Consider the following 16,596-nt stretch of genomic DNA (forward strand, 5'->3'; position numbering starts at 1 on the left):
AGGAGGTTAAGGACCCCTAAAGGTAATGTGATCAAACAATATCCCTTTCAGCCCCTAGATTCCTCACTGCTTTGGGCATAATAAGCAAACAACCTACTGCAGTCCTTTCATCTGGTGGTAGCAGGGTAAAACACTTTTTAGGTTTCAGTAAAAGGATTAAAAAAAAAAAAGTTCATAAGCTTCATGACCCTATTTTATTTTATTTAATTTTTTTTCTTTTTTTAAAAGATTTTATTTATTTATTTATTTGAGAGAGAGAGAGAAAAAAACAGCATGAGAGGGGAGAGGGTCAGAGGGAGAAGCAGGCTCCCCGCTGAGCCGGAAGCCCAATGTGGGGCTCGATCCCAGGACTCCAGGATCATGACCTGAGCCGAAGGCAGTCGCTTAACCAACTGAGCCACCCAGGTGCCACCATGACCCTATTTTAAAAGGGTCTTTATCAGATTTCTAGGCATGATAGTACTTTTTTTTTTTTAAGTAAGCTCTACACCCAAAGTGGAGCTGGAACTTACAACTTCCAGACCAAGAGTCGCATGCTCCACCGGCTGAGCCAGCCACGTGTCCTGACAGTACTTAACTCTGTTTTTATTCTCAAGACCTGACCTCTCTAGACACCTATGACTAAGAAAGAAAGAGTAAGGGAGCACCAGAAAAATGGCTTCAAAGAAACAAAAAATGGAAACATTTTCTTACTACTTATTAACACCAAGAAATAATGCCAGCCAATCCTATTCATTCTGTGACATCTTTAGCATTAAAAACTTTGCCCTTTTTATCATTACTAAAACAGCACATGATAGGTCTCTTAATTCACACAAAAAAACGGAAATGTAGGAAGCCCCCAGCCTTCCCACAACAGCAACAGCAACAACAACAAAACCTGCTATGATATGACAGACATAGGAAAAAGCCTGAAAGAACACAAAATCAAATACTGCTAGAAGATAAAATAGGATCCACTATATATAGACTTTTGCAACTTGCTTTTTATGTAGCTTTTAAATATATAATTTTCATTACAAAATACAGCATACAGAAAAGTATAGGAATTCACCAACCAGGTTTGTCTAATCATACTTTTTTGTAATATTTGCTTTAGATTTTTAAAAATAAATTCTAGGGTTGAAGCCCCTTGTGTGGCCCTGTCCTCTACATCCTTCCTTCATAGAGCTGAACTACATCCTGAATTGGCTATATATCATTTCTATGTATGGGTTTTTTTTTTTAAGATTTTATTTACTTATTTGAGAGCAAGAGAGAGCGGGGGGGGGGGGGGGGAGGGGAGGGCAGAAGGAGATGGAGAAGTAGGCTCCCTGCTGAGTAGGGAGCCTGATATGGGGCTTGACCCCAGGACCCCGGGATCCTGACCTGAGCTGAAGGCAGACGCTTAACCGGCAAAGCCACGCAGGTGCCCCTCTATGCATATTTTTATATTTTTATTACATAAGTCCATTTCAATAAAATATATCTACCGGGCGCCTGAGTCCTGCTTTTCCCTCTCCCTCTACTATTCCCCCGGCTTGTGCTCTCTCGCGCTCTCTCGCTGTCAAATAAATAAAATCTTTAAAAAAATAAAATAAAATAAATCTACCTTATTTCTTCAATTCTAAGATTCATTTTTTCATATTAAAACATCTATAAAATTAGGATGTATCTTACAATCAATAAATTCAGTGTATATACAATAGTGGTGCATCTTAGCATCAATAGCGTTTTAGATTCTATGAAATGTATTGTTTTACACGTTTTTAAATGAAATGTAGATGTATCATATTAAACATTCTACAACTTCATATTTTCACTCAGTACTATATTCTTGAGATTTACCAATGTTATTACATGAATGCAACACCTTTAAATGTCTTAATTCACCATTACACCGCAGGATTAGAAGTCAGTGAGGTAAGGAGGAAGTGCTTGCTAGTGGAAATGGTAACCTCTATGTTTATTTTTTTTAAATGTGCCTGCTTGACTAAAATAAAGAAAAGGAGTAACAGACAAGACAGAAATAAGAAAAAAAGGAAGTAAAGAAAACCAACAGAAGAAGCTGCTTGCTTGATTTCTGAGTAACTGGCAACACCAGACATCAGAATAACTAAACATGATGACTCAGGAATAAAAATGATGACAGGAAAATTTCTTTCCTAGATATTTGTGCTGCTGTTACCCCAGAGCCCAGCCCAAGAGGCAACCTGCTCATGTCAGCCTAGCAGGCACTAAGACCCCCAGATCCCACCTTCACACAGCCCACTCCTCTCACGCCCACAAAGTGGGCAGAGCTCAAGCATCAGGATAGGGCAGGCCTCAGTGATGAGGCGACAGAGCAGCATTTACACAACCAAGAGTGGAGCCTCAGGCTTTGTTTCCTCTGATTCTGCTCCTCCCTGCCCCTCCCCTCCCCTCAAGCCTCCTCTCCCCTCACTGCCTGCTCTTACTACTTTAGTGGAGGAAGTCCATTTCAAAGATCTATGTCTTTTGTCTGTCTGCTCTCCTACGCACATGCATATCCACACAAACACACACACATTGAAAAGCCTTAGTAATCACTCAGGATTAGATTTTGCTGATGGTACATAAGAAAATTTCCATTACTTTTCCTAAAACCAAACTCCAGTTTCAGCTTACTGAGAGTGAAAAACGGTAAGAAAATAATAGAACTAGAGCTCCTAATAGCTTTTCTTTATTCCTTCCATATGATCCAAAAATACCTTACTGGAGGCAGAGTTTTTTTTTAAAAAGACCTCAGTGGGTTTTTCTGCACACAAACACAGAGCCCTTACCTTTCAGAATCAGAGGACATACTGTGATTATTCTTATAGGGATGTTATTTTATTGCTAATTAATTCTTATATGTGTATTTTGCCCCATTACATCCATTTAAACATAAGCCAGTTGGGGAAAAAAATTATATATATCTAATACCAGTTATCGCTTCTCGGCCTTTTGGCTAAGATCAAGTGTAGTATCTAATACCAGTTAACAGAGAAATCCCCATATTTGTGCATATTTCTTAAATAAAAAGTATTACTGAATCTATTAATAAATGTAACTATAAAAAATATAATTCCTAGTTTATTAATACATTAACTATATATTTTTATCTTTAATAAGGGTAATATTTTAAACTCTAGTGTTTTTTATTTCATACAGGGTAATAGTACCAAACAGCCCCAAACAATTTTATAAGTTTTCTTTCTCCAAAACATTACCATAAGCCATAAAATCCACTTGCATTCCGCTGTTTTGGAGTATTCTGCAACTAAAGTTCTGTTACCTGCTGATATATTTGAAGTGTGTGTGAACATAAATTATTGGAACATTTTTTCAACTCTCAAATTTGATTAACTCACTTTCCTCCAGGTTATCCTAATTAACCTACAGCCTTCAAGCTTTGGGATTATTGCTGCCAATTCTGTACAACCATTTGTTTAATGCACAATCTTCTCTAATACCTTCAAGGTGAAATTGCAAATATAAACCCTTTTTGATTTCTACTAATTAACTAGACATTGGAATGTGGCATGCCCTATAATCTGTATTAATGTGTGAATACAAGTTTTGCCTACTTTATATGAAGCATTCAGAAAGAACTTATTAAACTGAAATAAATTCTTTCAGTAAAGGATTTTCATGTGTTCAAAAACTCCACTGAATGCCTACTATGTGCCAAGCACTAGGCCAGGCAGTACAGATAAAACTGTAAATAAGACACACATAGATAGCCTCTGCACTCACGGACCTTACAAGCCTAGTAAGGAAGACAGACATTAACAAATAATTACAACTAAATATCGAGAAAGCTAATGCCATAATTTTGCCTTGCACAGCACCTACCAAAGTTAAGCTCAGTACCTACTATTATCAGTATCTCAATCTCAAAAATACAAATACTGTATCCAGTAAAGGACTATGTTGAATTTATTGATCAGGAGTAATAGAAAGGGAGGAAAAGAGATGATAAAGTCATGCCTCAAATTAAAATTGTAGGACAGTGATGGGTGCACAACATGGTGAATATACTTAATGCAATTCAATTGTACACTTAATAGTCGTTAAAATGATAAAATGTTACATATACTTTACCACAATTTAAAAAACTACATTTGGTTGTTAAATGTTTAATCAACTTTACCAAAAACACAAGGTGTATAAAAGGTAGAGAGAAGAGGAAGCCACACAGCATAGAGCTGAAAACGGACAAAAAATGTAAAATTGCTTTGATTCTTTTCCAACTTTACATCAATTGTTCAGTTCACCTTCCCTGGTCACTATCAGGCTGCGGAGCATAGTCGGGGGGAGGGCGGGGTGCAGAAAAAGCCACAATCTTGGAAACTGGTTTCACCACACATTCACATTTTCCTATCTTGGTTGAGTTCTCAGAGCTGTTATCATTCCTTTTTCTTCTCACTTCTCAGCTCCCAAACCTCTGCCACTCTCTTCAGATCCGCCCCTCTACCCCAATACATGACACTTAACAAATAACTTCTCAGAGAAAACAAAAGCCCCTTTAGCTTCCTGATCCTCAGCAATCCTACCTCCATTTGCTCCTGTTTTTACTTCCTTCTCTCCAGGTCCGGAATCAGTGGTACCTCTGGCAACCCCCACCCCCCCGCCCCCCTACCAGCACCACCAGCAGTGCTTGGATTCCTTATCTGACTTGCTCATGAACCTTACTCTATTCATTCGCGCTTGGTAACCATCTCCCTCTCTACAGGCTCCCGCTCAAGCTACTCCCATCTTTTATAAAGTTAATTATTACCTCCCCTGATGCTAATCCTCCTCTAGCTACCACCCTATTTCTCCTCTTGTTACTTCTCAGCCCCCACCCCCCATCTCTACTCCCCATTCACTGCGCCACAAACTAATCAAGCCCCACTCACCTCCACCCACACCAATGAGTTTAAGCTAGCTAAAGTCATCAGTGATTTCCCATGGACTCATTTCAATGGACCCTCTCCAGTCTTTTTCAAAAATAGGAAATTTCAGGGGTGCTTGCGTGGCTCAGTTAAGCATCCAACTCTTGACTTTGGCTCAGGTCATGATCTCAGGGTCATGGGATAGAATCCTGGTTGGGCTCCAAGCTCAGCAGGAAGTCTGCTTCTCTCTCTCTCCCTCTGCCCCTCCCCCGCTCGGGCGCACACACTTGTGTTCGCTCTCTCTCAAAAATAAATAAATCTTTAAAAAAAAGTAAATTTCAGCCATATTTGACTCTCTTGATTGGGAATACCACCATTCACCCAATTACCCAAGTGAAAAATCTGTCTTTCCAGAGTCCTCCACTGTTTCACCTCCTCAGTCACAATTTCTTTTAATTAAAAAAAATAAATATCATCCTCTTGTGAAATTTAAAAGTTCAGATAAGTATAAATTAAGGTGCACAGGAGACATGAAAACATAGGTAACTGCACACAAATGTTCAAAGCAGCACTACTCATAATAGGCAAAAACTAGACACCCAAAAGTCCATCAAGATGTGAATGGAGGGACGCCTGGGTGGCTCAGTCGGTTAAGCATCTGCCTTTGGCTCAGGTCACGATCTCAGGGTCCTGGGATCAAGTCCCACATTGGGCTCCTTGCTCAGTGGAGAGCCCACTTCTCCCTCTGTCTGCCGCTCCCCCTTCTTGTGCTCACGCTCTCTCTCTGGCTCTCTCTCTCCCCCCCCACCCTAATAAATAAAATTTTTTAAAAAAAGGGTGAATGGATAAAAATTGTAGTACAGGCATACAAAGGAATACTACTCAGCAATAAAAAGAAATGAACTACTAATATATGCAACAACATGGGTGAATCTTCAAAACCATCATGCTGAGTGAGCACTAGAGACAAAGAAAAAACTGTATGATTCTATTTACACAAAATTTTAGAACAAACAAAACCATAGTGACAGAAAGCAGATCAGTCGTTGCCAGGGGCCAGGATAAAGGGGAAGACTGACTGGAAAGAGACACAAGAGAACATCTTGTGGGTGATGGAAAGGCTCGATCATGATTGTGATTGTGGTTCATGACTGTATGCATTTGTCAGAACTCATCAAATTGTAGACTTAAAATTGCTGAATTTTATATGAAATTATCCCTCAATAAAGCTGGATTTTAGAAAAATTAATTGAACCAAGGCGCCTGTGTGGCTCAGTTGGTTAAGTGTCTAACTCTTGATTTTGGCTCAGGTAATGAACTCAGGGTCGTGAGACTGAGCCCCACATTGGGCTGCGTGCTCACGGAGGAGTCTCCTTGAGATCCTCTCTCTCCCTTTGCCCCTCCCCCATGCCCTCGCTCTCTAAAATAAATAAATATTTTTTTTAAAAAAATGAGCCTTCTAAAATGTGTCCCAGTTAATACTTCTAAACCTTCGGGGTGCCTGGGTGGCTCAGTCGTTAAGTGTCTGCTTTCGGCTCAGGTCATGATCCCAGGGTCCTGGGATCGAGCCCCGCATCAGGCTCCCTGCTTGCCAGGAAGCCTGCTTCTCTCTCTCCCACTCCCCCTGCTTGTGTTCCTGCTCTCGCTGTCTCTCTCTGTCAAGTAAATAAAATCTTTAAAAAAAATTTTTTTTTCTAAGCCTTCAATTGTTTTCTAAAGTCCTAACTTACATTTTGGTTCTAAAGTCAGTCAGTCCCGGGGCGCCTGGGTGATTCAGTCATTAAGCGTCTGCCTTCGGCTCAGGTCATGATCCCAGGGTCCTGGGATTGAGCCCCACATCAGGCTCCCTGCTCAGCGGGAAGCCTGCTTCTTCCTCTCCCACTCCCCCTGCTTGTGTTCCCTCTCTCGCTGTCTCTCTCTCTGTCAAATAAATAATAAAATAAAATTAAAAATCTTAAAAAAAATTTTTTTTAAAATAGTCAGCCAGTCCCACATATAGTCTTATGTTTCCATAATGACACAAATCCTTCTCTAGTGACTGGAAACAACACTTAGCAGAATTGTTTTGTTTCCAGAAACCTTGTAAAAGCAACAATTTGTAACATACACAGGTGAATTTTATCATCAAAATGGCATTACTTTGATTGTGATAAATAAGTAGTGTCTCTGATTCCACCCACATAACCTCATTTACTCTTTTTTTTATTAAAGATTTTTATTTATTTATTTGACAGAGAGACACAGCAAGAGAGGGAACACAAGCAGGGGGAGTGGGAGAGGGAGAAGCAGGCTTCCCGCTCGCTGAGCAGGGAGCCCGATGCGGGGCTCAATCCCAGGACCCTGAGATCATGACCCGAGCTGAAGGCAGACGCTTAACAACTGAGCCACCCAGGCGCCCCTCATTTACTCTTAAATATAAAGATTCTTTGGGAACCTCATGAATGAGGACCTCAAACTCCAAAAAGTGAATACTAGTCTGCATTTGAGACACTTTACCCATGCTCAAAACACAAGGCTAAGACTTCCTCTTTTTTTTTTTTTTATTCCTTTGGCACTGAAACGTACACCTTTCTTTATTCCCATCCCCATCCCTAGCATCTAATACAGTACTTAAAGTTGACTTCTTCAAAATATTTATTCAATGCACAAGTCAATGTAATTGCTGTCCCCAAAAGACTCACTTCCTAACAACCTATATTCTAGCCAATGTTATAATGTAATTAACTTGCCTAATTCTAATAACCAAAACCACATACACAGGTCACAAGCCTTTACCTGTTATGGCAACTATGTTAATCCTCAACTAACAGGCTTTGTATGCCCACCTGAAAACCACAAGGTTGTGTATTAATAGGTGTTCCTGTTGTTCCATTTACAGTGGCCAGGGTTTTAGGATGATCATGCTACAGTGCAGGACAGAAAGGGTTGCAGGCAACTAGTTTCCGTGTACTTATTATTAGACTTAGAAAAGCTGATCAATTTTGACAGTTCTACTAACTCACTGACTTGCTTTCCAAAAAATTAAGGATATTTCCAGCTAAATAGAGTAATTATCCAAAGATTAGTGACCAATGATTAATTTATCCTCTTAAGGGACCATAAATAATGGGGATTACATTGCCTTGACATTTTTCCATAACAATTCTCAGTTGCCACCAGACACCTGAAGTTATCATGATGAATTAGAGGAAGAAGACAGATTAATTGGATTAAGCATTACTTTTACTAGATTTTTTTTCCAAAAAGAGTAATAGTCTGCCTTTTGATTTAAGTAACTCATTATCTGTTTTCTAATCAAAGTTACAAGAAACAACTACCACATATACAAAACTATAACAGCATACCTATAACAAATGAATGCAAAGTTATAGAAAACAGTGTGTTTTGAAGTCAATACCAAAAACCTACACTGCTATTTTGTGATTCCTGACCTTTGCTATTAGCAAGTCTTTTTCTGCCCGGTGTATTGCCATGGGATTTAAAAGACTGCATGGCTTCTGTTTATCAAACTCTGAGGAAAAAGTGCTTTCGTTGGACTTCCCTTTTCCTCCCCTCTCCATAAGCACTAGATATCAAATGTACTTGTCAGCAAACTAGTACTTCAGGTCATCCTAGCGAGCACAACAGGAGACAAGCACGGTCAAAAGACTGCATTAGACCCGGACATTTGTTTTAATACAGACCTTGTAAATGAAGTCAAATGACATTAAAAACAAAACAGTTACTGGAAAGGTAAGAGTGTCTTACCCAAAAAGGCAGATAGCCTCTTCTTACACAACTATCAATTCCCTTTCATCCGCCCCCTGCGCTTACAGGTTCTCCCACCAGGGTCACTGCACTTCCAACACCTTCAGCTGGGCTTGAATCACAGGAGAGCAATTCAGGACCGAGTTCTGAGAGATTACAGCACAGCACGTGAGTCAACACACACGCCCACGTATTGGCTCTGTGCCAAGCTGCTCAATAACAATACTGTTTGACGTATCGGTGGTGCTTTATGCATCCAAAAGCACAATGACCTTCTACTGTCTTGCTGGAGTCTCGCTGCTATGCTATGTGACACAAAACTAAGGCAAAATACACCTGGGTGTAGCCAGACAGCCGTTTATTACCTGAATTAGGACCAACTCCATTCCCGGCCAGCGAGCACATGTGGACACCTCCTCCCCTCCCTGCCAAACCTCAGAGGTCTAGTGTGACGGAATTACAAGTCAGTCCTATTTCTTAACAAACTGCACAATATTCCACCCTACTCCTAGTCAGAGAACTTAAATTCATTTATACTAGTTTCCTAGTCTTCCTAGACAATTTTTTAAAAAGGGAGCCTACACTGAAAAGAGTTAGCTGTTTTCATTATGAATTGTAAATGAAGTAGCTGACTCAGTTACCAAACTCTGTGAAGACGGATCTACAAGATAACATCTGCCTGTTGAATGGGTTTTCGACCACCGTCAATACTTTACATTTAAATTTGAACTACATAAATTAATTAAAACTATTCTAAGCTATTCTCATAGTCTCTTGGTCTAGAACACCTTGAATATAAGACTTACAGACTAGCTTAACACATCACGGATGAAAGAAAGAGTAAATGCCAATAGCCTTAGAGATTGTGCTAAACTACAGGGGAAAAAAAATAAGTCTTAGGACGACACTTTGGAAATACTTAAGACAATGATAATAATACAATTCTAACCTTTGGGAAGTTGCAGATCTGAATAAGAAAACTCTAAATGCTAGAAAGACTTTTTAAAGGAATGAAGTTTTGTTACTTTTTTTTTTTAAGATTTTATTTATTTATTTGTCAGACAGAGAGAGAGACAGTTAGCGAGCACAAGCAGGGGAAGCAGCAGGCAGAGGGAGAAACAGGCTCCCCACTGAGCAAGGAGCCCAATGCAGGACTGGATCTGGGATCATGACCTTGAGCCGAAGGCAGACGCTTTAACCAACTGAGCCACCCAGGCATCCCGAAGTTTTGTTACTTTTAAATAAGATGATTTCAATGGACACTAACTAAACTCCTTAGGAGCAACCCCCAGGTCTGCTTGAGACAGAATTTCTGGGTTTCTCTTATCATGTTCCCCTTAGAGGCACGTGCTCTTTCCAAAGCTCTACCTCCGGCTTCAGCTTCACTCTGAGGTTCCAGGTTTGCATTTCCAGTTATCTGCTTGACATCATCCCCTGATGTCCTGCTAGCATTTAACACTCAAATGTCTAACATCTGAGTCAGTCTTTCCCTGTCAATTCCTCCTCCTCTTGCCCCTGGTCCTGACAGTGTCTACATCCACAACTGTCTACAGGATGAAAATGTGGGGCTCCCAGTTCAAAAGTCTTAATGCAGACTCCAGATGCAGGCATCATCTCTGCTTCCATGTGACTCTCTACACCCAACATCTGCTAAAATTCCCTCAGTCTATCCTTTAAAATGTCTCACATCTGTCCCTTCCATCCCATTTCAACTACTGTGCCTCAAATCTCACCCAGCTCTCAGCCAACGACTTTATAATTGGAGTTCCTCCTATTTCCCTCTGCAACCTAGTCACATCTTTTTAAGGCAATACTTCAGATCCCTTCAATATCTTCCCATTGCCTCTCTATTAAATCACGTCCAAACTTCTTAACTCGGCATTCAAACCTTCCATTCCCTAGCTCCACCATTCTCTTCCAGCCTTATCTTCTGTGACTTTCCTTACATACATATCCTGGCTCTAGGCAAACCAAACAGCTTGCATTCACTAAATAAGTCCAGTGTGTACTCAGGTATAAAGAGCCTGGGTCCTGATGCAAGAGACTTAAGCTCAAATCCAGCCCCCACTGCTCACTAGCCTTAGGTGCCTATCTAAAACATGATAATCATAATAGCAGTTATATCATATAATTATGGGATAGATAAAATATAGAGTAAAGCACAGTAAAACATCCATTATTAGGCTGTCTCCTAGCCTTTGCCTAGGCATCGCACTCTACCTGAAATACCTCTACCTGCTAAATCTGCTGAAGAATCTAGTGATACTTTAAAGCCGAACTCAAAAGCTACCTCCATGAAGCCTTGCCTGATCAGCTCAGAAGTCATTTGGCCTTCCCCTAAAATCTTGTATCAAAAAAAAAAAAAAAAAAAATCTTGTATCTTATTCGTACTGCGTTTAACATGTGTAGCATATTGCCTTAGAGTTATTTACGTTTTTGCCTCCTCTCATAACCTCTCGTGTATGGAATACGTCAAATTTATTCATTTCCTGCATGACTCCTACTACATAGTCTGTGCTCGATAAATGAAATGATTTCTATATCTTTTTAAAAATAAAAGGGAAACATTTTTTAAGCACACATACACCCAAATTAATTAATTAAAGCTATTTTCAACTGAATTGCTGGGTCAGGAGGCGGCAGAGACAAGACGATAGCACATAGAATGAGACAGGGCTGCTCTTGCAGACTTGATCTTCTCAAGGACAAGGTGTCACCCTGAAGAGTCAGGAAGTCCTTCCAGCCAAATCTCCAGATGGTTCATTTCCATCCCCACGTTTAACCCCAAAAGAAGGCCTTGATCAACATCTGTCCTGAGAGCACAGGAATGGCAACAAGGATGTACCCCACCTGCTAGGTGTGTCAGGTGAGAATCTAAAAACAAAAATAATCTCAGGTCTTCCTAGTATTCCCACTTGTGGTAACAAATTTACTCTAACATATTTACTGGTATGTGTCCTCTTGTATTTCCAGATATTATATACAATTGCCAGGACATTTTGCTGCTTCTAAAGGGCTCAAAAACTGGGAAAACACATAGCCCTAAAAGCAATGAAATATAATTTTTAAAAATAGTATTGACACTTATCAAATTAGCAAATACTAATAAAAATTAAACTTAACATTGGTAGGGTTTTCAGGAAGCCAATATATTGCTGGTGCACAGTAAACTGCTTTAAGTTTTCTAAAGAACAATCTGGCAATGTGTAACAAGTGTTATAAAATTGTTCATACCCTTTGAACCAGTAATCTCACTTTTGGACATATATCCCAAGGAAGCAAAAACAATTTCTTTGTTCAAAGATGTATACAGATAGGGGCACCTGGGTGGCTCAGTCATTGAGCGTCTGCCTTCGGCTCAGGTCATGATCCCAGGGTCCTGGGATCGAGTCCCACATCGGGCTCCCTGCTCCGCGGGAGGCCTGCTTCTCCCTCTCCCACTCCCCCTGCTTGTGTTCCTGCTCTCGCTATCTCTCTCTCTGTCAAATAAATAAAATCTTTAAAAAAAATAAAAAAACAAAATGTTAAAAAAAAAAAAAAAAAAGATGTATACAGATAGGATACTTATATTGCATAACACTGCCTGCAATTCAAACATCCAGCAAAGGAGGCCTGGTTAGTAATCTAGGATGCAGCAGTATGGCAGAAGGCCACACTTACTGAAAACCTTAAGTAGGGATACTATGTGGTATAGAAAAATGTACCTTAAAAAGAATGTTCACTGAGAAACTGAAAACAAAAGTTTTTTGTAAGATGGTATCAACACTCACTTGGAAGCAAAATATAATCTGAACTGACATGAGACTATTTATGGTCTTTATTCATCTACTTGCTCTGAATACCCATAGATTTTGCTGCAGAAATATCAATGTATTTGATTACAGGGTGCTGCCTCAGATTGCCCTGTAGGGTGTTAAAAAATTGAGATGTATGTAACAGTTTACTTTTTTAAAATCCAAAAAAATCTGAACCCCAAAGATATATGGCCCCAAGAGTTTCAGATAAGAGATTGTGGCTCTGTACTAACGACCTCTATACACATGCAAGAACATCTGTATATATGTATCTGTTATAAATTTAAAGTAAAAGAATTAGTTTGGTATTCCTTGGCTTTCCATTTCCAGCCTATTCCATAATTAACATTTTTCTCTGAGTAGAAAGAGATAAAACCTAACACGTACAACTAAAACTCCATACATCTATCACTTATTCCTACAAAACAACTTATTCTCAGGGCAAGTTTACTATTATAGTCATGAAAGTTAATATTTCTAATGCTAATAATGAATTACTTTTAATATTAACATTTTTATTATAAAAGTAACACTTGTTCAACATGGAAAACTTAGAAGCCACAGACAAACCAACAGAAAGTAAGAAATCCAAAAACATGGCACTCAAGGATAACTATGGAGTTGGGGGTGTTGCTGCCAAAGTTTGAGTGTTACATTAGTATAGAACAATGGCAACATTCTGCCCCCATCTGCACTAAAACATCAATTAACTTTGTGGAATAACGTTGTTTAAACAACTATTGACAAATGTGAATCCTTTGAGATGCTGCCATTTGCAAACTGGAACATGAAGTCAAAACTAATAAAAAGGATAATTAAGCAAGATGAAAAGGTTTTTACTATTAAAAAGTCACCAGACTAACCCACTCGACTTGGCATTAATACCAATCTACCCAGAAGAGTCCAGAAATATCTCCATTTAATGAGTAGTGGTTTTCTGTTTTTATAAAGCATAGCTCAGAATTAGTTTTGGATTCAGTCTAAGTTTGTCACAAGAATAAATTTTGACTCTCTGAATACATACAGAACACCTCTTATGCAATTTATTTTTTAGTGGGGCACTTGGGTGGCTCAGTCATTAAGCGTCTGCCTTCGGCTCAGGTCATGATCCCAGGGTCCTGGGATCAAGCCCTGCATCGGGCTCCCCACTCAGCGGGAAGCCTGCTTCTCCCTCTCCCACTCCCCCTGCTTGTGTTCCCTCTCTTGCTGTGTCTCTCTGTCAAATAAATAAATAAAATCTTAAAAAAAATTTACTCTTCAGCAAAAAAAAAAAAAGTAATAGCTGAACAACAGACCAATGCATAAACTCTAGTCAGTGATTCTCCTTCTTATGGGAGAGCAGCATTTCTGACCAACATTGTTCCCTCTTGATAAACATAGAAGTCTCATAATCCTTGAAAACTTTAATGCACACCTCCAAGGGTAGTTTACCCTTCAAGTGAGAAACCCTAATATTCAGAAGATAAAGACATGCTTCTGTATTTATCCACCGCCAAGATTTTGTCACTTTCCTTTTAGTTGTATAATGGAAATAATTAGGATTCTTTTTCTGTTTTTTAAATACAAAATTATAATCTTGACTATGCTTTTTTAAACTAAATGTGCCTTGGGGCGCCTCGGTGGCTCAGTCGGTTAGGCATCTGTCTTTGGCTCAGGTCATGATCCCAGGGTCCTGGGATTGAGCCCCACACTGGGCTCCCTGCTCAGCAGGGAGCCTGCTTCTCCCTCTTCTTCTGCCCCTCCCCCCTGCTCGAGTGTGCTCTCTCTCTCTCAAATAAATTCTGTAAAAAAATGAAAATGAACTAAATGTACTTCTGTGGAACTTCTAATATGCTCCTCGGGGGGGGGGGGGAAATGTCCTGCCTTCTCAGACCCATACACCTCTCCAGACTTAATTTAAGCAGAAACACAGCTTTGGTCTGTATGCATTATTTCACATCTGTATTTCATATGTATCCCCATAACTAAAAATTAATGAAATGAAAAAAGACTTACAACTTGGAAATAAGGCACATCATTTCCTCAGTGTTTTTTTTTTAGATTTTATTTATTTATTTATTTATTTATTTGAGAGAAAGACAGAGAGCACATGAGAGGGGGAGGGTCAGAGGGAGAAGCAGACTCCCTGCTGAGCAGGGAGCCCGATGCGGGACTCGATCCAGGGACTCCAGGATCATGACCTGAGCCGAAGGCAGTCGCTTAACCAACTGAGCCACCCAGGCGCCCTCCTCAGTTCTTTTAGCTCTAGTTCCTATAGGCAAGATGGGGAGTTATTTCTGTTGTTACTGAAGAAAGAAAGTATGATCACACACATCTGGTACATGTCCATGTGAAAGTACTGCTTTCCTCCATCACTCCAGTCTCAGAGGGACTGGCTCTTGTGTGGTGGGTTTGCACACTCCCCAGGAGTGCTGGAGTTGCTCATTCTGAATCACTGCCAAGAAAAACACCACGGTTCATGAGCGGCACCAGGCTAGGCTGGTGCTCAGAGCCGTGGTGAGCCAACTGTTCAAGGAGTGTTTGGGAGTTAGTTTGATTTGTTAAGGTTTGTTTGTTTAATTTGAATATGAGATCAGATCTCTGATTGGATTGTAATAACTCTAAATGGAATTCTATTCCAAAAGCAACTTCCCAGGATTTCTGATAACTTGGGTAGAAGATACTATTAAGGTTCTAGAGAATATATAGGTAATATGCAGAAAATAGTTTCAAGGCAGAAAAAAGGCAGGGTTCTACACTTCAGGACAACTTTAACACAAGTACAAATTTTTACCCAGCTGAAAAGATGCTCTTAAATTCAACATAATAGATGTAAATACTGATATCATGTGCCGCAACCCTAAACTGTTCAAGTTCCAACTTTCCTATCTATAAATGGAAGTAACAGCACACTACAAGCCTACCTAAAAAACAATGTATGAATATATATGAATGTATATGAAAGCTCTTTAGGATAAAGGACTACGCAAATTATCATTTAAATATGAATTATCCTTAAAATGCCACTCACAGAATGGTAGATTAGAATAGGTTGCAATTAGGTTCTCTGTCTTCCACCTTCAGGTTTGTTTTTGTTTTTTAGTTTTTGTTTTTTGTTTTGTTTTTGTAAGCACTCTCTAACCCCAACATGGGGCTCAACCTCACCACTAGGAGATCAAGAGTCACATGCTCTACTGACTGAACCAGCCAGGCACCCCTCTGTCTTCCACTTTAATCTTAATTCATAACTCATTTGAATTCATGCTATTCCCCCCAAATGTTCCAAGTGCATCAAAAATGTAACAACAGTTGTATAAAATCATTGTTTTGTCCCATGGTTATGACAAAAGGAATAAAATGGCCAACAATTTCATCAGAATCTTACAAGGATTAACCACCACACTGAAGAGAGGAGTGGCACACTAATACACACTAATATCTTTTGCGTAGAGGCAAATAAGTTCGGAAAAGTGTAGCGTTCAGCGTGGCCAGAGCACAAAGAGGAAGGGAAAGAGGTGAGAGGCAAGGCTAACAGGTCAGGAAAGGGCCAGAACTTGAAGGCTTCTGGTGTACGTAGTAGTAAGTATCACCGATGCCTTTAAACAGAACAATGATATGGTGCTATGTTTTAGAGAAATCACTCGTGCATAACTGAGGACAGAGGGACCAGTTAAAGCATTAGGACAATAATTGAGGCATTAATGAAGGCATGAATTAAGACAGCACTAAAGGAAAGAAAGGGATTGATTTATGAGGCATTTAGGAGGTAAATGTAAAAGGATTTTGTCTAGTTTAACAAAATAGGAAAAGGGAGAAATAAGAAGATGAATTCAACATGAGGTGTCAGGCACCGAGAAAATTCAGAAGAAAGGATAGGTTTATTTACAAGTGGGCTGTTGTTTTTGGTGGCAGAAGATTGTATGGGGTGGCTAAAAAAAATGCATTCATTTTGAGTATGATATACCTGTATATCCAAATGGAACTGTCCAGATATAATAAATACGGGTCATGAACACAGAGAAGAAATTTGGAATTAACAACCCTAAGAGAGTGGCTGGAGCCATGGGGTGTGTGAGACACCCAAGGAAGATAGGAAAAGTGAAGCCAAGTACATGGCCTGGGATGAAGCCTCAAGGAATTGCAATATGGATTCAATAAGAATCCATACAAAAAGATGTAACAAATCACAATAAGAGCAGAGAGTACAATTTATTCTAAAA

At 39.6% G+C, this 16,596-nt stretch overlaps 1 protein-coding gene and 1 pseudogene across 2 annotated transcripts in view; one reads left to right on the forward strand and one right to left on the reverse strand.

Moving 5' to 3' along the window:
• Positions 1–16,596, reverse strand: part of SLC16A10 (solute carrier family 16 member 10) — a 114,250-nt gene that overhangs the window by 90,183 nt on the left and 7,471 nt on the right. The gene's annotated exons all lie outside the window — the stretch shown is intronic.
• Positions 2,928–3,037, forward strand: LOC118532133 (U2 spliceosomal RNA; annotated as a pseudogene).

The sequence above is a fragment of the Halichoerus grypus genome, chromosome 9 (genome assembly GCF_964656455.1).
Source record: "Halichoerus grypus chromosome 9, mHalGry1.hap1.1, whole genome shotgun sequence".
NCBI classification, from domain to species: domain Eukaryota; kingdom Metazoa; phylum Chordata; class Mammalia; order Carnivora; family Phocidae; genus Halichoerus; species Halichoerus grypus.